Source organism: Equus caballus, chromosome 14 (genome assembly GCF_041296265.1).
Source record: "Equus caballus isolate H_3958 breed thoroughbred chromosome 14, TB-T2T, whole genome shotgun sequence".
Taxonomy (NCBI): domain Eukaryota; kingdom Metazoa; phylum Chordata; class Mammalia; order Perissodactyla; family Equidae; genus Equus; species Equus caballus.
The window spans coordinates 40651040-40665129 of record NC_091697.1 but is presented as its reverse complement, the minus strand read 5'-3'; the positions used below and the strand labels follow the sequence as shown (position 1 = coordinate 40665129).

Genomic DNA, 14090 nt, shown 5'->3' with positions numbered 1-14090 from the left:
ATAGTAAAAGATTCTTCAAATGACCTTGGTTTATTCCACTGGCACTTATTAAACATGTGGGGAGGGGATCAGGAGTCCCCTAAGACAGCAGAGCCTGGCCCCCAAGCAGCTGTTTTAATTGGGGGTCATGATAGCCACCATCTCTCTACTACCTTCTCTGTGCTCAGCATCTTGCTCTGAGTTTTACATCCATTACCTTATGTAATCATTACAACAAACTTAACACTATCCATATTCTACAGATAAGGAAACTGAGGATTACACTGAGATGCTTGCTTGACAAAAGTCATGAAGCTGATAACTTGTAGAACCTGGACTCAAACTCAAGTGCCTGTGATGCCAAAGCCCATCCATGTACCTGCCAGTTGCTATGTGGGAAATCAAGTTTATCACTTAAACTTATAGGCCTCAATCTCATCTGTGAAATGGGATAAGACATTACTGTGGCTTACAGGATTTACAAGAATTGAAAATATAATTAATGGCACATTGTAAATCTCAGTATAGGCTAGCTGCTATTATTCTTACCATCATTATCATCATCCTTATTTTTTGCCAAGAGAGAAGGATATGGAAAGCGCTGTGATAGTTCAAAGGAGGGGGCAATCACTTTCGCCAGGAGGACAGTGTGGAGCACTGTGAGGACAGGTGAAAGCTTTATCAAAATTTGAACTTGGTCTTGAAAGGAGAATGTGTACATAGGGATTTCAGGTCAAAGGGCATCCCAATAGAAGAAACATCATGAGTGAAAGCAAAGAGATAGGAGAGCACTTAGCCCTAAAAAAAGACAAAATCGTGCCATTTGCGACAAAGTGGATGGACCTTGAGGGTATTATGTAAGCAAAATAAGTGAGAGAAAGATAAGCGCCATGTGATTTCACTTGTAGGCGGAAGATAAAGAAACATAGATAAAGAGAACAGATTAGTGGTTACCGGAGGGAAAAGGGGCGGAGAAAGGTCAAAAGGGGTAAAGGGGAACATATACATGGTGATGGATGGAAATTAGACTATTGGTGGTAAACACGATGCAGTCTATACAGAAACTGATATACAATAATGGATACCTGAAATTTATGTGTTATAAGCCAATATGACCTCAATAAAATAACAATAATAAAAGAAAAAAATGGAATCAATAGGAATATTTTATAATTGGTGACTATTTTTACACATAAGAACATTTTATAATTGAAATTTTTGAAACCCGGTATGATTTTAAAGTAAAGTTTCATGTTTTTAGTTATAATAATTAATTAATACAAAAAGAAGAGGAGAGCACTAGTAATGACTGCAAATGGTGAATAGGCCATTTTGGCTGATTGATATATAGACAAACGCAGATGAAGGTGGACAGATGCTTCGTGGTGCCTTTTGAGAACCAAGTTGAGTATAGGCTTGGTTTTATAGGCAGAGAGGAAACATTGAATATTTAAGAGCAGGGGAGCAACAGAGCAGAGCTATGCTGTAGGAAGATTTGGCAGGCCATGTACAACCACTGTGGCTGGGATGCATGTGAGGGAGTTGTAGGATATGAGACTTGGGAAGAACAAGTTCATGAGAAGCCTGACCTGACACCAATTAGCAAGACTATTTTGGCTTTGGATGGGCAAGGAGAATCTGTGACCTCTGTGTCAGCCTTGTGCAATACCCGAGACTCAACAGGCCTTGCAGGGTGCGTTTTTCAACCAGTCATACTACTTTACTAATAGTCCCTCTCTTTGCTGTATTAATCTGAAATTTGCACATGTCTTTGAAGTCTATTGGATTCTCAGAGCAACCCTGTGATGAGATGAGGGACATATTTTGACTTGTGATCTTATTGAAGGCGCAGGTTGTGTGTGGTGGTTGATTGCTTGATTTTTGCACACTCAACAAGTAAGTGAGCAAGTGAGTGAGTGAGTGAGTGTGTGGGCGAGTGAAGGAGTGAATCTCTACTCGACTCAGGCAACTGAGGAGAGGAGAGGGGACAGCATGAAAATATCTCAAGTTCTCATGGTTGTTAACACATAAGACCGGGTCGCAAACCCAGGACTTTCAATTTCATTATGTCAGCCTTCAAAAACAGAAAGCAATTGAAGAGGCAAAGCGTTTATTTGGCATAAACAGGGAAGAACTGCAATTTGGGAGCACAGATTCAGGTAGAAAACCCAGTAGTGTCCTGCTAGGGAGGAAAAGTCAGGGGCTTTTAAAGGCAAAGAAGAAAGGTTGTACTACAAAGAATTTTAATCAGAGTGGGAGGCAGAGAGCTGGTCTTGGCTAAACATCGATTGACTATTGATTGTATCTTCAGAAAGTCCACAATCCTCAGTTTTTGTGATCAGGATGTCCGTTCACCTGCTAACGTCTCAAACAATTGCTTGTAAAACAATTGCCGTTTGGTCCAGTCCAAAGGTTTGGCCCCATGCAAGGTTCAAGACGGCGAGGCACATTCTCAGAAAGGCGGCTCCGACTCCATTTTAAAATGACTCCACTAAAGTCAATTTTGACAATTATTTTCACGCTTCCCCATTTATGCTTCCTTAAAAGGGTGCTTTCCAAAGTATATGCAATTTAATGGCTTGGAATCCTGCTTGCTTTTTTTCTTTTTTTCTTCCTAAAAGTGGAGTTTTGCCTTTTCCCTTTTAAGTCAGTCACGGAGGGAGCGTTGGCTTTGTGGCCTCTGAGTGCTGATTTTTGAGCCCCATGCTCTGATTCTGACGTGAGATAATGGAGCTTAGCCTTCAGAGACATGAAAGGTACCAATTGTTTTGTTCTCCAAGCATTCAGAGGCAGCTGTTGTTTTGTCATTTCCTTACAAAGCTTTCTTTTCCTTACAGCAGGGAGGGCGAGGCACGGAAGGTGGAAGGAGGAAGGCAGGATAGTCTATGCCTCAGAGACCTTGAATAGTTGGGGAAAAAATGAAATAACACAAAACTATAACTTCTCATTGTTCTCTGCTGCTTCCACCTCCCACTGCCAGTCTACTCTTCCCATCAAATATGTATGACATTGGTTTTGGAGCGGATCAAAAAATTCTCTTTTCTCTGGGATATGCAGTCAGTCCATCTTGAAGAAGGAGCATGGCATCAAAGAAGTCCGTTGTCACCCTCCCCCCATTTCTGCCCTTTCTCTCCCCTTCAAGGGGAAAAAAGCCTGGATTGCAAAAAGACTCTTTCATCTCAAATTGGTCTCTTTCCATTAGTGTCTTGGCTCTCAGGGATGAAAGAAAAAAAAGCAGATATACTATAAATAACATTGTCAAGGACACTAAATGCTAATTAATAAGATTTTGTATTTGTACGGTGCAATGTACAATGTACATTGCTCTTACAGACAGAAACTTATGCTGCTGGTTGCTAAACAATTAAATTGAGGAACTATTTTGTGTATGTTGTATAAACCCTGAGCGTTTGTTGAAGGGTGTGCCAAGATCAAGGTGTGACCTCCACACCGTTTAGAGTGCTCACCCTGGCCAGGTCTAGAGTCTCAGCCTGCCAATGCTTCAGAGACGATTAGGTTCAAGGGGCTGCATCATGGCAGCTGAACCCTTGAGAGATTGCCCTGTAAACGATTCGTGCAGTGGCATCTGTTGGCTGGGATAAATATCCAGTCATGCGGACCGAGCCCTGGAGTCTTCAGACAGTGCAGCCTTTCCCAGTAGGGAAGTCTTCATGGGGAGCCCAATTTCGATTAGAAGTAGTTTTGTTTTGTTCTGTTCTTGGTTAATATAGAATGGTGATTAAGAACGTGGAGTTTAGAATTAGACAGATTTTGTGTATTCGTTACCTATTGCTGAATAACGAATTACACCAAAGCTTAGCAGCTTACAACAACAATAATTATTTATGATCTCTTACGGTTGTCTGGGTGAGGGATTTCAACAGAGCACAGTGTCTGAGGTCTCAGCTGGAATACTTGAAAACTGGAGGCTGAGATCATTTGAAAGCTCACTCACTGTCACATGGGCCTTGCTGGAGCTCTCAGTTGGAACAACTACACATGGCCTCTCCACGTGGCCTGAGCTTCTTCACAACATGGTGACTGGTTCCAAGGCTTAGCATGACTAAAATTAGGCAGAGACCATGCCATTGTGATGCCTCATGGAAAGTGATGTGAACAACAGAAAGTTGATGGTCAGGGGCCGGCCCGGTGGTACAGTAGTTAAGTTCACACATTCCACGTTGGCGGTCCGGGGTTTGCCGGTTCAGATCTGGGGTGCAGACATGGCACAGCTTGGCAAGCCATGCTGTGGCAGGCGTCTCACATATAAAGTGGAGGAAGATGGGCACAGATCTTAGATCAGGGCCAGTCTTCCTCAGCAAAAAGAGGAGGATTGGCAGCAGTTAGCTCAGGGCTAACCTTCCTGGAAAAAAAAAAAGAAAGTTGATGGTCAGGATGGAAAAAAAGAGAGAGAAATGGGAGCAAAGAAGAACAAAGGTAGCCACGTTTGTCTCACACTGCTTCAAAGAACCAACAGATAAAGAATTACAACCTCCCCCCTTGTCAGATCTGTGTATTGCGTAGAAAGGAATGTTTCAGGAAGTTGTAATTTAACAATAAATTATCCAAAGAACAGCCCCTCCCTCATTCCAGGTTCACCACTACTACCAAACCAGTATTACCTGAGCACCCCCCAGGCCCAAGCATTTTTACAAGCATGATCTCATTTGATTCTCACAACAACCTGATAAACCCAATGTTACAATTTCCACTCCCTTATTTCTGGATCAGAACTCTGAGGATATGGGAACTTTCCAGTCCCCCATTTATTCACTATTGCTGAGAGGGTTTATTGTGAAAGATGGAGAGCCATTAATCATTCTTGGACATTCATCTATTTTAGCTCCTGGGAGTACTTCTATGGTGGCCCTATCTGAGACTTATGGTCATATAAGAAAGTCTTTGGACTGACTGGTTCAGGTATTCTTATCACATCATCTAATTTAACTTCTTTTTTCTTCCAGCAAACTTGCCTTTGATCTCTCATGACATTATTCTTCCAAAGCCACCCCTAAACAAAAATCCACACTAGCGGCGTCTGTGTATGGTGATGGATGGTAATTAGTCTTTGGCTGGTGAACATGATGTGGTCTACACAGAAATTGAAATATAATGATGTACACCTGAAATTTATACAATGTTATAAACCAACGTTACCTCAATAAAAAAAAATCCACACTAAACAAAGAAAGGTAGTTCAATAGATCTATATTTAAGGAATTATTCCCTCTTCCAAAAGAATAAAACAGCAAAAGTGTTCCTTTCAAATAGAGATAAAGATTCTCTCAGTCATTTCAATTTCTATGGTTGAATTTTTCTTTTAAAGGCTTTATTAAGACATAAATCAAATACAATGCAATTTACTCATTTAAAGTGTTGAATTCAATGTCTTTTAGTATGTTCACAGATATGTGCATCCATCATTGCAATCTAATTTTAGAACATTTCCCTCCCAAGAAAAAGAAGCCCTGTCCCCATTAGCTGTCACTCCCCATTGCCCTTCCACCATCTCCTGTCCTAAGAAAACTCTAATCTACATCTGTCTCTATAGATTTGCTTATTCTGAACATTTCATCTAAATGGAATCACAAAGATGTGCTCTTTTATGACTGATTTTTTTCAGTTAGCATAATATTTTCACGATTCATCCATGACGTAGCATGTGTCCGTACTTCCTTTCTTTTCATGGCCAAATAATATTCCACTGTATGGATACACATTTTGTTTATCTATTCATCTGTTGAGGGACATTGGGATGTTTCCGTTTTTTGCCCATTATGACTAATCCTGCTATGAACATTCTTGCGCAAGCTGTCGTGTGGGCACGTGTTTTTACTTTTCCTGGGTATGTATCTAACAGCGGAATTGCTGCCTTATACAGTAACACCATGTCTAAATTTTGAGGAACTGACCAACTCTTCCCAATATGGCTGCACTATTTTACTTTCCCACCAGCAATATATGAAAGCTTCAATTTCTCCACATCCTCACTAACACTCCTTATTATGTCTTTTTTTATTATAGCCATTCTAGTGGGTGTGAGGTAGTATCTCACTGTGGTTTAGATTTGCATTTTCCTAATGACTAATGGTGTTGACCATCTTCTTAGGTACCTATTAGCTATCTGCATATCTACTTTGGAGAAATGTCTATGCAAATCCCTCACTTATTTTTTAATTGGATGCTTGACTTTTTATTGTTGAATTATCTGAGCTCTTTATAAATTCTAGATACAAGTCCCTTGTCAGATGCAGCTTTGCAAATATTTCCTTCCATTCCGTGGCTTTGTCTTTTCACTTTCTTGGTGGCATCATTTGAAGCACAGTTTTTAATTTTGATGTTCTTTGGTTGTTTAGTGCATTTATTTGTTTCATTTGATGTTCAATATTTACTTCGGTATTCATTCACTCATTCATCGAGTGCCCATTGTGTGTCAGGAACTGTTCTAGGCACTGGGAATACATCAATGAACCACATAGGACAATGTTCCCACTCTCACGAAACTAACGTTCCAGTCCAGGGAGACAGACGTATAAATAATTAAATACATCAAATAATTTTAGACAATGGTGAATATTTTTTAAGAAAATAAAGTGGGGGTAATGAGGTAGAAATATTTAGGGGACAAGTGTCAGAGGCAGGGAGCAGCTCTAGGTAATTGGCATTTTGTGCCAGATAATTCTTTGTGTGTGGAGGTTGTCCTGTGCACTGTGGGATATTTAGCAGCATCCCTGGCCTCTACCTGCTAGATGCCGGTAGCACCACCTGCCCTAGCTTGACAATCAAAAATACCTGAAAACATTGCCAAATGTTCCCAGGGGGAGAAAACTGCCCTCGATTGAGCACCACTGAGGTTGACGGTCGAGGAAGGCATCTCTGAGTGGAGACCTGGGGAAGCAGTCGATTTTATGAGAAGCTATGGGGCAAAAGCATTCAAGACAGATGGTAAATCAAGTGCACAAACCTCGAGATGGAGATGTGCTTGTGCTTTTGAGAAACAGAAACCAGGCCTTTGAGTTAGAGTGTAGAGAATGAGGAGGGAATAGGTAGGAGATGAAACCTGAGAGGTGAGCAGGGGCCAGATTATGAAGAACCTAGTAAGCAGTAAGAAGGAATTTGGGATTTCTTCCAAGTATAATCAGAAGCCAAGGAGTCACGGCTGAATGGGTGCTTTCTTAGTCCATTCTGGCTGCTATAACAAAAATAACATAAGCTTAAACAACAAACACTTATCTCTCACAGTTGTGGAGGCTGAGACATCCAAATCAACACACCTGCAGGGTCAGTGTCTGGTGAGAGCCCACTTCCTGGTTCATAGATTGCCATGCCCTCTCTGTGTCCTCACAAGGTGGAAGCGGGGAGGGAGCCCTCTGAGGACTCTTTTATAAGGGCACTAATCTCATTTATGCAAGCTCCACCCTCATGACCTAATCACCTCCCAGATGCCCACCTCCAAATACCATCAATTAGGTTTTAGGTTTCAACATATAAAGTTTTCAGGACACAAACCTTCAGTCTGTAGCATTCTGCCCCTGGTTTCCCCAAAATTTATTTCATCCCAATAGCCCCAGAAGTCTTCACTCATTCCAGCATCAACTCAAAAGTCTAAGTCCAAAGTCTCCTCTAAATACAATGTAAATCAGATAGGAGCGAGACTCAAGGAACGACTCATCCTGAGGCAAATTCCCCTCCAACTGTGAACCTACATAACCTAACAAGTGAAGAGCTGCCCAAATACAATGGTGGGACAAGTGTAGGATGGACATTCTCATTCCAAAAGGGACAAACAGGAAAGAGGAAAAGAGTGACAGGTCTCAGGTAAGTCTAAAACTTGATGAGGCAAACAACCTTAAACATTAAAACTCCAGAATAATCCTCTTTTTCATAGTGTTCTGCCCTCCAGGCCCACTGGGGTGACAATATTACCCCCATGGCTTGGCAGGACAGCCCTATAGCAGCAGTCCTCTGGGATCCCATGCCTGTGGCTCTTCTAGGCTGAGGTCCTGCACCCAAATCTCTCCTGGGTTGTGGTCCTGAGGCCCTGAGTCTACCAGGCAGCCCCATCCTTTGAAATGTAGGTAGAGGCAGCCATGTCTCCATAGCTGTGCTGGGTGCAGCCCATGCCATAGCTCTCTGCAGGGGCCCCAATCCTGAGGCACTGGGTGGGGACACCCTAGCCCACCTATACTGGACAGGAGGCCCTACCCTTTGAAACCACTCTGCCTGCCCTACCACGCCACCCCCCACCCCCAGGCCCTTGCACTCTGGGCCTATGATGGGAGTGGCAGCCCCCCATGATTTCTGAATGCCTTCAATGCCGTTCTTCCATTATCTTGGAGAATAGCCCCTGGCTCCTTTTGAAATGGTTGACCCGTACTAATCTCCTTATTAGATTGACACTTGGCCAGACCCTTAATGTTCACATTTTTTGCAATATGGCTAGGCTGAGAATTTTCCAAATCTTTAAATTCTCATTCCTTTTTGCTGAATGATTTCCTCTCCTAAGTAGTTTCTCTCCTCCCGCATTTCACTGTAAGCAGTCAGGAGGAGCCAAGCCACACCTTCAACACTTGCTTAGAAATTGCTTCAGCTAAACATTCAGCTTCATTGCTTGTGAGTTCTACCTTCCACAAAACACTAGAACAGGAACCCAATTCAGCCAAGTTCTTTGCCGCTTTACAGCGAGGATCCAGTTTCCCGTGACACGCTCCTCATTTCTTTCTGAGGCCTCCTCAGAATGGACTTTACCATCCCTATTTCTACCACCATTCTGTTCATGATTAGGTAGGTATTCTCTAGAAAGACCGAGTCTTTCTCTACAGCTCTCCTCTTTTCTTTCTGAGCTCTCACTAGAATCACCTTTAAAGGTCCATTTATGGCCATATAGGCTTTTTCTAGCATGTACCTCAAAACTCTTCCAGCCTCTTCTGTTACCTGATTCCAAAGCCATTTCCACATTTTTAGATATTTGTTACAGCAGCACCCCTGCTTCTCAGTACCAATGTCTGTCCTAGTCCATTCGGGCTACTATAACAAAAATACCATAGACTGAGTGACTTAAACAACAAACATTTATTTCTGACAGTTCTGGAGGCTGGAAAGTCCAAGATCGAGGAGCTGACAAAATTGGTGTCTGGTGAGGGCCTGCTTCTTGGTCCGCAGATGGCCATCTTCTCGCTAGGTCCTCAGATGACTGAAGGGCAAGGGAGCTCTCTGGGGTCTCTTTCATAACGACACTAATCCTATTCATGAGGGCTCCACTCTCATGACCTAATCACCTCCCAAACTCCCCACTTCTGAATACCATCACACTGGGGATAGGGTTTCAGCATATGAACTTTGGGAGAAGATGAATATTCAGTCTTTAGCAGGCGCTCTCAAATACAGAAACTGAGTAGTGGATTTGGTTCTTGTCCCATGTTTTCTCACTCAAGGACCCACAAACAGATAGTGATAAAGTTCTGACTAACACCCAGGTCTCCTGACTCCTAGCCTAGTGGTCCTCCCATTAAACAAGGGAGATGAAGTCCACACTGTTAACTAATTGAAGACTGAAGATTGTAGTTGACCATTAACATAAATGGTCTTTCCCTCAATCCACCTTATTTGAAAAGTCCTAATATAGTTGTTGACATTTGGCAGGAAAATCAAAGAAGAGAAACTCTAGCCTCTTGCTAATTAAAGTGTGGTTCGCAGGACCAGCAGCATGAGCATCACCTGGGAACTTGTTAGAAATGCAGAATCTCAGGCCCCACCTCAAACCTACTGAATAAAAATCTGTGTTTTGACAAGGGCTCCAGGTAATTTGCATGCATGTTAAAGCTTGAGAAGCACTGATCTAGTTTATCAAAATGTCATCAGAAGCAGTTGAGTGATTCAGATGATTTTGATGGGCTTTTACTGAGTCAGAAGACTAATGATGTTATCATCATTAAGCTCTTATTATAACAGCATCTTGATTCCTTTCTTTCCTTGGCTTCTAGTCAGTCTGCACTCACAAAGTCCTATGGAGTTTTCCTTAATTACAACACACATCCTTTCCTTTCCTTTTCTCTAGCCACCGCCTTTGTCTGGGCCCTCACTACTCTGCACTCGGTCTGTACAGCCGTATCCAAATTTACCCCCGATCCCCTTCATGCCCTTCCATTTGCCTAAAGCTCTCTGACTCTCAAACCTTTTCTGGCTTTTTCTTGCCTTCAAGGTAAAATTCATATCCCAACTCTGGCTTTGAAGACCTTTGCATTCAAGCCCCAAAATTCTTTTCCCAGAGACTCTGCTGCATGTATGTTCTTATGTCCATGCCTTTGTTCACACCCGGGAATGCCCTTCCCTCCCTTTCCACTGCCTTGAAGGATTCTCTGAAGTTTCCCATCCTCAAGAATGTCGTATCTACCCAGGTCACTCTTAACTCCCCTGATTCTGAGGTCCTATGGTACTAACTGCTTTTATCAGTTTTTGTCTAATTGCATTAACAAAAATAAATTGCATTATAATTTCAGGTAAAAGCACGTAGCTCATGCAGGACAGGGTCCGCATCTTTACCCCCCTCCCATCTCCAGCATCTGACAAGGCAGTGAGCACATAGTAGGTAGTCAGTAGATATTTCCCTTCTGAATCTCACGATGTTGTGGAGTAATGCCCAGATTTGCCAGCACATCGTTCCAACTAATTTAGTTCCTCTAAGGGTCTATGCTACAGCTTAGCAATTATGTAAACAATATTGTTTATAAAACCAACCACCGGTAGGCAGCTTCACATCAGCTGGGCGGTAGGCATTGGATGCAGTCCAGAATTTCAGGCCAAATAAACACTGTAAATCTTTATTTCAAGAGCCACTGCATTCTGTAGAACCAAGCTCTGTCCTGGGTGTCAGAACAACAGGTGTCCCTTCGCACTCCCTGCTGTGGCCCTCATGGCCCTCAAGGCCAGGTGCTTCTGAGCAGCTGTGTCAGGCATGGAGCCCCAGCTGCAATGCCCCAGCTGAGCTTAGAGCAGCCCAGATACTAAAAGCTGATAACTTTGACCTTAATTCTGCATGTTTTTACATTTTTGTGTTTGCTTAGTACTTCCTTCTTGAGGCTGTTGGCAGTAGTGTCTGCTGGTTCCCTGGTTCAGTCTGTTATTGGTTTTTTGCATAGGGTTTAGTTTTCCTATTCCTGGGATTGGACTGTAAAGATTTCCATGAGTAGACATTAGTACTAAACACCTTTTTTGCATATATATTAGCTCCTTTGAACTTCATAAACTTAAAGAGATAAATAAGGAACATGCTATCATCCCCTTTTTACAATTCGGGAAACAGGCCCAGAAAAGCCATCTAACTTGGCCAGGATCACAAATGATGAATTTGTCCCAGAGCCGAGTCTAGAGTTCAGGCTTTATGAACTCAGGGCTAATATTCAGTTAATAGTCTCAGTGCAGCCTTACTTGTTATCAAAAGCAGGCAAAGTTAGGATTTGAACCCAAATGATCTTTTTTCTGGAGTCCATCCTCTTACCCAACTATCAACATGGCCTATCAGACAATCTACATTGATTCATGTAAAGAAATATCATTTGCCATTTCTGTTTTAAGGCAGGTTTGCCAAAATTGGGAGCAGAATCTTCTGTCTTTGAGATTTATTGCTCAAACATCTACCTACTTTCTCTTCAAAGTTATCCCTTTAATAATGCTTGTTCAATTCTGATTATATCTGGGAGAGAAATAAGAAACCTATTTAGATGCTAATTGCCTCTAACATCTCAGTGAGTCAACCTGTTCACGTATTTCCTACAAGAAGCCTCTAGAACATGGATCATACAGTTATCAAAGAATTTTCCTGCCCCACCAGCTTCTAAGTGGTTCAATGCACTTGAATTTACAAAGTAGTTTTATCGCAAATGACATTTCTGCTAAGGACAGTGTCTTAAAGGCTAGGCTTTTAGGGTGGCAATTATTTTCTTTTGCATCATGCTGGGGATGCCGGATGGACAAATTAAATTCTTTTGCCCACATCAAAGCAGGCAAATGAAAGTCAATGAGTATTCTAGGAAGTTCTTGTATGATGATAATCACCTTAATTTCTGGCATTGGATTGCCTAGGTAGGAATCGCTACTCTACAGCTTGGTAGCTTTGGGACCTTTGGCAACTTATCTTCTCTGAGCCTCGTTCTCTTCATCTGCACAATGGGGGTCATAATTGTACCTACCTTACAAGGCTGAAATGATGACTAAATGAGAAGATGAATGTAAAATACTTAGCCCAGTGCCCGACACGTAAATAAGTGCTTCATAAAAACTAATTGTTATTATTATATATTTATTAATCATTCCTAAGGTCCAATAAAATGAAAAGTCCTCCTCATCCTTCGTAAATATTTTTGGAGTATACTTCTCCCAAGCCTGAATGAGTAATCCCTTCTGATTTACTAATAGCAAGAGTCTGTTTAACTGAGGTGAGGAAAGAAATGAAGGATGGAGGAGGGAACCAGCCTTTAACACTAGATGGTCTATGTCAGAGTTTCTCAACCTCAGCACCATTGACATCTTGGGTTGGATAAGTCTTTGTTGTGGGGGTTGCTCTTACCACTGAAGGATGTTTAGCAGCCTCCCTAGCCTCTACTCACTATAAGATGCCAGCAGCAACCCCCTGCCCACATTTATGACAACCAAAAACGGCTCTAGACATTGCCAAATGTGCCCTGAAAGTGCCCCCAGATGAAATTTGCATAGTGCATTCTCCCATGATGGGAACATGTGTGGTCGTGGGTAGCCAGTGACAGACCAAGAAAGAGGTGGGAAATTTTTTCTGTAAAAGGCCAGATAGTAAGTATTTTAGGCTTTGTCTCTGTCACAACTACTCAATCCTACATTGCAGCATGGAGCAGCCGTAGATAATACATAAGTGAATGCGATCCAAGGAAATGTCATTTATGGACACTGAAATTTGAATTTCATATAATTTCCATGTGTCACTAAATATTCTTCTTTTTTTTTTTTTAATCATTTAAAATTATTAACCATTCTTAGCTCACAGGCCATACAAAAACAGGTGCTGGAATGAGTTTGTCCCATGGACCATTTTTGCTGACCTCTGGACTAAGGAATATATCAAGCTCTGGGAAAAACATGGTACTCTCCTGAGAGCATTAAATTAACTTAAAAATTTCAGAGAAAAAATTTTTTAATTAAAATAAACACTGCTATATTTTGTAATGAAATCCAAAACTAAGTGAATTTTCAAGATAAAACATGATATTTTATTTATTTATTTATTTTTGAGGAAGATTAGCCCTGAGCTAACATCTGCTGCCAATCCTCCTTTTTTTTGCTTTGGAATATTGGCCCTGAGCTAACATCCATGCCCATCTTCCTCTATTTTATATATGGGATGCCTGCGACAGCATGGCTTGATGAGTGTTGCGTAGGTCCACACCCGGGATCTGAACTGGTGAATCCCGGGCCGCCAAAGCAGAACATGTGCACTTAACCACTGCACCACTGGCCTGGCCCCAAAACATGATATTTTAAAGTAACGTCTTGCTTTCTGTGGGTTGCATGGAGCTATGCCTCAGATCTCCGGAGGCCATCCCTGCCATCATTCTCCTCTGCTTTTAGGCTACTTTGGTGAAAAATTTGAGAAGTTGCCATCTCAAGAAACTAACTCACATAAAAGCCTTTTTGACTTCTGGTAACTGCCCGTAGATGGAGTCCAATAAGGCACCTAGAAATAGTGCAAGTGCCTTAGTGGTTCTCTAGTGCACATCATCCAGAGAATGACCGTGTGATATGTGATTGTTTGATCCAAGGCAGTTCCTATAATTGTTTTAATTTTTCAAGTGTCTCCTTCATACACTTGGGGTTTGGAGTCTACTCACTTCTCTTGTCAGCTAAGCAGCGTGTGTACTACTTGGCATGATGAGTACTCGGGAGGTTGACAAATGACCCAGGCTCCACCCTCAGGAAGCTGAGAATTTCCTGGAGATGTTAGGGATTATTCACCCAAGATGACTGTAAAAGGGTGCACCATGGAGAAAGATGGAGTGATGGAAAGAGTGTTAGGCTGGCAGCAGGGGGCTTCTTTTCTAGAACTTCCTATGCATTTTATCTTAAATGGGAGAGTTCCTTCACCT

At 42.0% G+C, this 14090-nt stretch overlaps 1 protein-coding gene across 12 annotated transcripts in view; it reads left to right on the top strand.

Annotated features, from left to right (window-relative positions):
• Window positions 1-14090, top strand: part of GRIA1 (glutamate ionotropic receptor AMPA type subunit 1) — a 289359-nt gene that overhangs the window by 68061 nt on the left and 207208 nt on the right. The window lies entirely within an intron of this gene.